This window comes from Microplitis mediator, chromosome 4 (genome assembly GCF_029852145.1).
Source record: "Microplitis mediator isolate UGA2020A chromosome 4, iyMicMedi2.1, whole genome shotgun sequence".
In the NCBI taxonomy this organism is placed as follows: domain Eukaryota; kingdom Metazoa; phylum Arthropoda; class Insecta; order Hymenoptera; family Braconidae; genus Microplitis; species Microplitis mediator.
Genome location: NC_079972.1, coordinates 5,145,804 through 5,153,787, shown reverse-complemented (window position 1 = coordinate 5,153,787; position 7,984 = coordinate 5,145,804). Strand labels below are relative to the sequence as shown.

The 7,984-nt window shown below is 32.3% G+C and overlaps 1 long non-coding RNA gene across 1 annotated transcript; it reads right to left on the bottom strand.

The window, feature by feature from the left end:
- Positions 1–2,457: 2,457 nt before the first annotated feature.
- LOC130666488 (uncharacterized) lies at positions 2,458–7,294 on the bottom strand. Its single transcript, XR_008989685.1, has 4 exons — positions 6,862–7,294; positions 6,550–6,753; positions 2,772–2,999; positions 2,458–2,629 (listed from the first exon to the last, which is right to left on the bottom strand). It is a non-coding gene; the product is annotated as an uncharacterized LOC130666488 (long non-coding RNA).
- Positions 7,295–7,984: the final 690 nt, after the last annotated feature.

Genomic DNA, 7,984 nt, shown 5'->3' with positions numbered 1-7,984 from the left:
AAAGGGCAGAGCCTATGCTCAAACCCAATTATGTCGTCTAGCCGTATACTCATCTTGCATCCACACTTACCTGCGTACACCTATTCACAACACATTTATAAGAGAGTATGTATGTATGTATGCGTACGGGCGTAGTACCCAAAGTATGTATAGCTGCGACTTAACGGGACACCTGCACGTGTGCACCGGACCTCTAATTGACTCAACGGTCATAAAAATTTTATGACCATCTAATTTACATATTTCGAAATCACTGCATACGTTCCCGTGCTGTGACGAATCGGATCTACGCACTTAGCCATTTGTTTTTCTATTAGAGCACTTACTCATCCGTTGTTGTTGACAAAAACGATATCACCCGATGTCCATATATGGACTTTTCTAAATTTTTAGAAAGTTATTCCCGGAATCGTGTACTTACTCATCATGTTAATGAGATGGACCCAATGATTGCACCAAAAATCTATGACTTTCCCTTCAAAAACTAGAGTATATAAACTGCCGAAAATCTAACGAAGGCAGTCAATCGCTAATCAGAATTAAACTCTGCCGGATCTCGAGTCGATCAAAAATAATCTCTCCGAAGCTCTCCAGACTTTAACAAAGTACCGATTAGTTCTAACGGCTTAAGTCCGGTTAGTACCGCGAATCAGAGGTAAAATTTTAATCGTTGTCCACGTGACGGTCCACCGCCTAGGCAATCGGACTCCTTGGCCAAATACTTAAATTTTAGAAACTCGCAAAAATCACGGTCGATTCGACTCACCCAAATCAGGATCATCGGTCTCGTGACGGTCTATAGCCTAGGAATCCAGACTCCTAGATCGTAATCCTAAAAACAAATTTCAATATCCGCATTCGTATTCGGTAGATAGGGGAGTGTATCCGCTTGGCACCCCAGTAGCTCCGAGTCCGGATAGTGCAGTAATTCCGCTGAGGTAAAATCACGACGCCACAGTGCAGTGTTCCAGCGAATTAAATAAAACAATTTCGCGATCATAAATTCAAATCGGTGAATTGAGAGAGAGTGTGATCAGCGCAAATTTGTAAACCACCTCCAGCTGAGTGGTAAGTCTAAATATATATATATATATATACATATTGTTAAACCTATAACATACCCAATGTAAACCTTATTATAATTTTATACCAGAATATACAGATTCTTTTCTTTTTTTAATCAAATATATCTTTCTCTTAATTATATCTCTCACTCTAACATTCATAAGTTAACGGGTACAGTAAGAGACAGACGTAAAGGAACAGGGATTTCTCGAGGGCCCATATTCACCTACCTGCTTCCCTCTCGCTTTAAAATCCCTGACCTAGCCTAAAAGCCACGCAGGTCAACGATCGGGATTGTCTATCGTACTTCCGCTCGGTACGAAATAGACTTATTTAGTATACAAAAATTGCCAAGTATTAAACATTCTCACACTAGCCACGTGATGGTCCTATAAGGCTCCTTGGTTGAGTAATAGAATAAATATTTTGGGTAGTTTTACTAAATAATTAATTAAATAAAACCCTTCGCCCGTCGCCTTCACTCTCTCCGATCGTGACAATTGAAAGAAATTTTTTTTGCCATATTGTTGCAGGTTGTTGTTTTTGTCATTTTTTTATGTTCTAGAAAAAAAAAATTGTTTATAACAAATTTTTAAGTAAATAAATAAATAAATTTAAAAAGTAATCATAGAATGCCTAACAAGGATATGAAATCAGTAATAGTTTAAAATTAAAAAAATAAAATTATTTAACATACATTATTTAAATTTTTAATTTTTTTGTTACTTCAAAAATGAATAACTAATGAAATAAAAATATTTTATAAACTTTTATCATGTCATCTTGTTGAGTATGTTTATAGAAAGAGCTCCAAGAAACAAAAAATTTATAGATTAATTATTAAAACTTTTACACCGTCTTTTATGACAACACATACCCGTAATCAAAATGTTAATTAACAATCGAATAACTTTTTAATAAATGGTGATACAACTTTTAGTACCGCGGAATCATATTCTTTAAAGTGTCTAGATGACACCAGAATTTTTTAAATTTTTTAATTACTATTTAATTGCATAAAAAAATTATTTAACAACTACGCTTACTAGAGCGGCGGTGCGCGCATGCCTCAACTGCCGCGCAAAAGCCGATTTTTAACGTTAAATGAAAATTATAAATATTGGAGCTACATTCGGGGAGTCGAGAACTTTATTACTCAAATTTTCTGCTCTTTCAGAAACTTTTTTAATATAAAATTAGTTAATTTAATAATCCATTAATAATCACAATCATTAATCATAAAGCATACTTATAACAGCTAAAATTCAAATAAGAATAGAAGTTGTATGTTTTAACTCAATAAAATTCCAATGTTTTTTTAATTAAGAATATTTAACATCTGTTTTACAATTAAAAAAAAAAGACACATCGAAGGTAAAAATTCTATCGAGTATATTCTTTTATGAATTTTTAATAGACAAACAAATTAAAGCAAAGAGAAAAAAAAATTTGATAAAATTCCCGGTTTTTTTTACAGGGCTATTAGTTTCTGTAGACGTTTAATTGTTGCCAATTATAAGTCTTATGTTCGGAAGAGCTTTCACTTTTCTATCGTCTTGAGCATCTATAAAAGAAAAAACAGTTTAGAAAATCACTGTTATATAGTAAATTACACACCGTGGGAGGAAAGGAGGACATTTCATTTAGATTGGGAACGATAGTTCTCATTTTCATGAACATTAATATATGAAAACAATTATGCTTACATTGCGGTGTATTCAATTGCAGAATGATTTCCTCTTGTAAAATCGGTTCAATCGCCGTTTTAAGGAAACGGGACATTGAAATCTTTCCAGATTCGAGTTGGTTCAATTGTATCATGATTTTACCGTTTATGGAAACGAATGATTTTTTTTCACCCCCTTCGAATGTTATTCCTTTGTTGGCATCCTTCCATGCGGCATCACTTATTTTATTTGCGACTTTAACCCGTTCTACAAAAAAATTATATAAATGATTGCTAAAAAATTCAATGTCATAAAAAAAGGGGAGAACACCCTGGTAACACGTATTTCAAGTTCTGCGACAGCTACAGGACTTGCATTGTTACAGCTACAAGATCAGTCCTGTTGCAGCTACAAGAATAGGCCTGTAGCTGCAACAGAACTGATCTTGCGAATATTACACGGAGAGAATTATATGGTAAAAGTTACCATCAAGTTATAGTACAATTTTGAAACTGAATTATATGATTGATAATGTCATTTAAATTATTAAATAAACGATCTGAATGGTAGTATCTACCATCTATATGGTAAAGCTTACAATTATTTATGATAACCAGAAATTATAACTGTTATTATCTTAAATAATTGCTACTATTATAAAAAATCGTAATTCTTAATAACCTGTTGGTAATCACGCACGTACACAGGCACATACACGCGAGCACATTCATGCACACACACATTCTTAGTTAAGAATTTTTGCAACTTTGAATGGTAAGAGTTACCATCTTCTATTGTATTAATTATAATTTTTAATAATTACAATTAGCATTTTCGATAGTAACCGTTAACATCATCAATTGTAACTGTTATTATTTTCGATTGTAATACTGATCATTATAACCACTAAAAAATGTTATTACCGGTTTAGATAGTTAAAATTACAATTTTTGTATTGTAGATACAATAATTAATTTCTTTCCGTGTACGGGGCTTTCCTGTTGTATCTACAAGGCCATGCCCTGCTGCAGTAACAATTCTTTTTTTTTCCGTGTAGGAAAATCATACCTGCGAATCTGAATAAAGATGGCTCAGGACCTCCGACATGGTCATACAAATGACGTTCAAAACTTTCAGAAATATTGAGTGCCTTCGTTATGTCATCCGAAAAAGAGGTCAAATGAGCTTGAGGAACCTACCACTCTTTAATAACTTCCATGAATAAAATTAATTTTTCAAGGCGTTCTTCATAATCATCAATGTTTTCACGCATAGTTGTGACAATGTCATCGATAGCTTCTGTCAATCTTGCCACAGGAAGTAAGGGAAGGACCCAAGTATACCGAAGAATATCATGCATCAAATCAAATTTTAAATTTAAGCCCCTCCATATTCTACTTGTAATCTAAATTGTAGATTCAAAAGTTCGTTCCCATTAATTATTTAAATTAATCAACTATCATTATAAAAAGAAGGAAAACATTTGGTATCAAACTAATATTTTTTGATAAAAGTATAAGTTTGATTAACGATGAAAGAAATCGATTAAAAATTTTAACGGAGAAAAGAAAATTATAATCTATATTTTTTAGCCTTTTTGAAATGTCACTCACCAAAATTCATCCGAAAATGTCTAATATACACTGTAAAAAATCCGGAGTGAATTAGGATTGAAATTAAATCCTAATGCACTCCGCATTCACTCCGCCACTCGGAGTTCCGGAGTTTTAAAAAAAATCACTCCGCATGCGGAGTGAATTGGGAATTTTTTTTAGTGGAGTGATTTCTGAGTGACGTGGATTTTATTTCACTCCCAATTCACTCCGGTCCGGAGTTTTAACATTGAAATTAATTTATATTAAACTGTTAAGCAGTGTGTATGTGCAAGTGCGTGTGTGCGAGTTCGCGTGGTTTCGTGTGTGTGTGCGAATGTGTGAGTGTGTGCGAATGTGTGCGTGTGTTCGGGCGTGTGCATGTGTGCGAATGTGTGCGTGCGAGTGTGTGTGCAAGCGTGTGCGTGTGTGTGTTCTGGTGTGTGCAAATGTGAGCAAGTGGGTTCGTGTGTGTGTGTGTGTGTGTGTGTGTGTGTGTGTGTGTGTGTGTGTGTGTGTGTGTGTGTGTGTGTGTGTGTGTGTGTGTGTGTGTGTGTGTGTGAGAGTGTGTGTGTGTGTGCGTATCAGTTGATCATTAATGTAATACGCGAGTTTTTACTTCGATTGTATTTAGTGGAGTTATTTTTCATTAATAATATTTCCAAAACTCCCCTCCGGAGTGAATTTCACTCCAGGGGAATTAAATTAATAAAAAATTATCTACTCCGCGAAAACTCCCCTGCGGAGTAAATTTCATTGATAATAATTAAAAATTCATTCACTCCGCGAATTTTTTACAGTGTACTCCTCTATACTCAGGAATAATTTTTAATTTTTTGAAGTGGAGGAACAATTGGAAAAAAATTAAAAACTCAATTTTTTCTCAAAATCTTGCGTTTTAACAAACTTATATTTTAACTTATATTTTTTTTTTTAGCACAAACAGACACATAGAAATTTTTTTTATTATAATTTTTTTTTTCTGTATCAAAAATCAAAATATTCCCCAATAGTATGAAAAAATGTTTAAGTATTACTTTAAGTGTCTTTTGAATCATTAATAACCCTTCTAAGTACTTTAGGCTACTGATTCTTTATGTTTATCTTTTGCAAAGATATATTTAAAAAAAAAAAAATTTTTATACATACGTATTTATTTGTGCTAAAAAAAAAATATAAGTTTGTTAAAATATTTCAAAAAGGCTAAAAAAAATAGATGATAATTTTCTTTTCTCCGTTAAAAATCGGCTTTCCGTTTGATAATTACGATCATATGATTTTTTTATGTTTTGGACTTGTAAGAATTAGGAAAAAAATTTTCATGGATTAATTCCGAATTTTACTATAAAAATAAAAATAATTTCGAAAAAACAGGTTTTTTTGAAATTCTCGAAAATCGTTTGAAGTAAAGAGCTATAAATTGAGGTGAATTATTTTCATTCGACACCCAATCGATCCCCTAAGTATGAGTCAAAAAAGCCATGGGGGCAGAATTCCCATATTAATCTGGCTATGCCCTTTATATTAAATTTTGAGATCTTTTAACTTTTTCGGCGAAACTATCAGACTTATCACAAAATTTCATAAGATCTTTTTTGTAGACAATTATATTTCCTACGAATCATCTCTAGTAAAGTTTTTTTCGGGTTCCGCATAATTTTTTAGTTATTTCCATTTTAATATCAAGCTCTTGAAATCGATCAGAACACTACTTTTTTAAGAGCTTGATATTAAAATCTATGTAACTAGAAAATTATGTGGAATCCAAAGAAACTTTATCAAAGATAATTTGTAGGAAATTGAATTGTCTACAAAAAAAAAAAATATAATATTTTATGACAAGTCTGATAGTTTCACCGGAAAAGTAAAAAGATCTCGAAATTTAATATAAATTTGACTTCTAGCTCAAATAACTTTTGAACAGATGGATTGATTAAGAAATGATAAGACTTTCTTTGTAGCGCGTTAACTTCCCTACAAAAATGTATCCTGGGCTTATCTATACAATGAGCTATTGCCAAGGTATAAAAATTCTAAACTTTAATTTTTTGTTTCTTATATTATTTAAATGGAAAATAAAAAATCGTAAAACGCCATCTGTTAATATTAATATTACGGGCTCGTCTTCTAACAGGGTCTTTGTTTCGGGAAACTTGGTCGATTTTTCCGTATTCTTCGAGAAAAAAAAAAAGTTGACTGTTTTGAAATACTCTAATTCAACATACTCTTATGTAGTGAAACCAAGATCCTCTCAATGATACCCAATTCAAGGTCTTTTTAGTTGCTGCCATCAACGCTGAATTATAATCGCATACAATTGATTGAAAATTTTTTTTTATTGAAGGTAAGCACAATACAATTTCCTTCCAGATAGCGACATACAAGGATTAGGTCGTGGACTCACACAATATGAACAGGCTTGGTATTCCCTAATAATTAACAACAATTCAAACAAAAATAAATTAAACTTAATTTTTTTGAAGAATTGATCAACAAATTAAAATGAAAAATTACCAAATTTGAATTAAAATGCTTACTATATTTGTTCTTCTTAAATGGAAAATCATCAGTTGTGAAACAGCAATATTCTCAATTTTGGACTATAAATTTTAAAAAATAAAATTAATTTGTAGGAGAGACCGGGGTGCTATGGCCCCCTGGGGTACGAAGGCCCCCATCAAAAATTAGTTTAAAAAATTTTTTTTGATTCCCGTCAAGTTATGACCCCTACAATGTTTTTATCACATTTTAAGTCAATATGTGATATGTGGGGTAAAATGGACCACCCGAAAAAAAAGTGTGTGTGTCAGCTCCGACGCACGATTGGAGTTTACTCCTTCAGATCGACTGTCTAAATAAGCACAGAAAGGGCTTACTAGTCTAAGAAAAAGATTAATACCATATCTAATGGTAAATAAACGAATCAATGACGAATAAACAAAATCAACAAACGAAGGGAAAGGAAAGAAACAATTGTCCTTGAAACTTTTATCGTACATTTTTCTTATTTGTGCAAATGAGCATTAAAAGTCGTGCACTTTTGGATTTACCAAACTTTTTTTAATCCATTTTAGTCTAGTCGAGAAGTTGATTTCCTGCGCGAAAAATAGTTACAGGTCTCCTAAAAATATGATTGATGGCTAAAACGATCCGGAATGGCGTCTAGAAAAAGCCGTTTCTTGGATTTTTTTTTGGAAAAATAAAATTACAATTGTTATGAACAAAAAACCGTTGAAAAAATTAGCCGTCTAGCTTTTTGGCAAAATCTCGAAAAGTATAGGTAATAGCTAAAATATTAAAAAAGTTTCTGAAAGAGCAGAAAATTTAAGTAAAAACAGTTCTCGACTCCCCGAATTGTAGCTCCAATATTTACAATTTTAATTTAACATTGACAATCGGCTTTTGCGTGGCAGTTTCGGCATGCGCGCGCCGTCACTCCAGTGAGCGTAGTTTTTGAATAATTTTTTTATGTAATTAAATATTAATTAAAAAATTTTAAAATATTCTGGTGTCATCTGGACACTTTAAAGAATATGATTCCGCGATAATAAAAGTTGTATCACCATTTTTCAAAAAGTTATTCGATTGTTAATTAACATTTTTTTTACGGGTATGTGTTGTTATAAAAGGCGGAATAAAAGTTTAAATAATTAATCTATA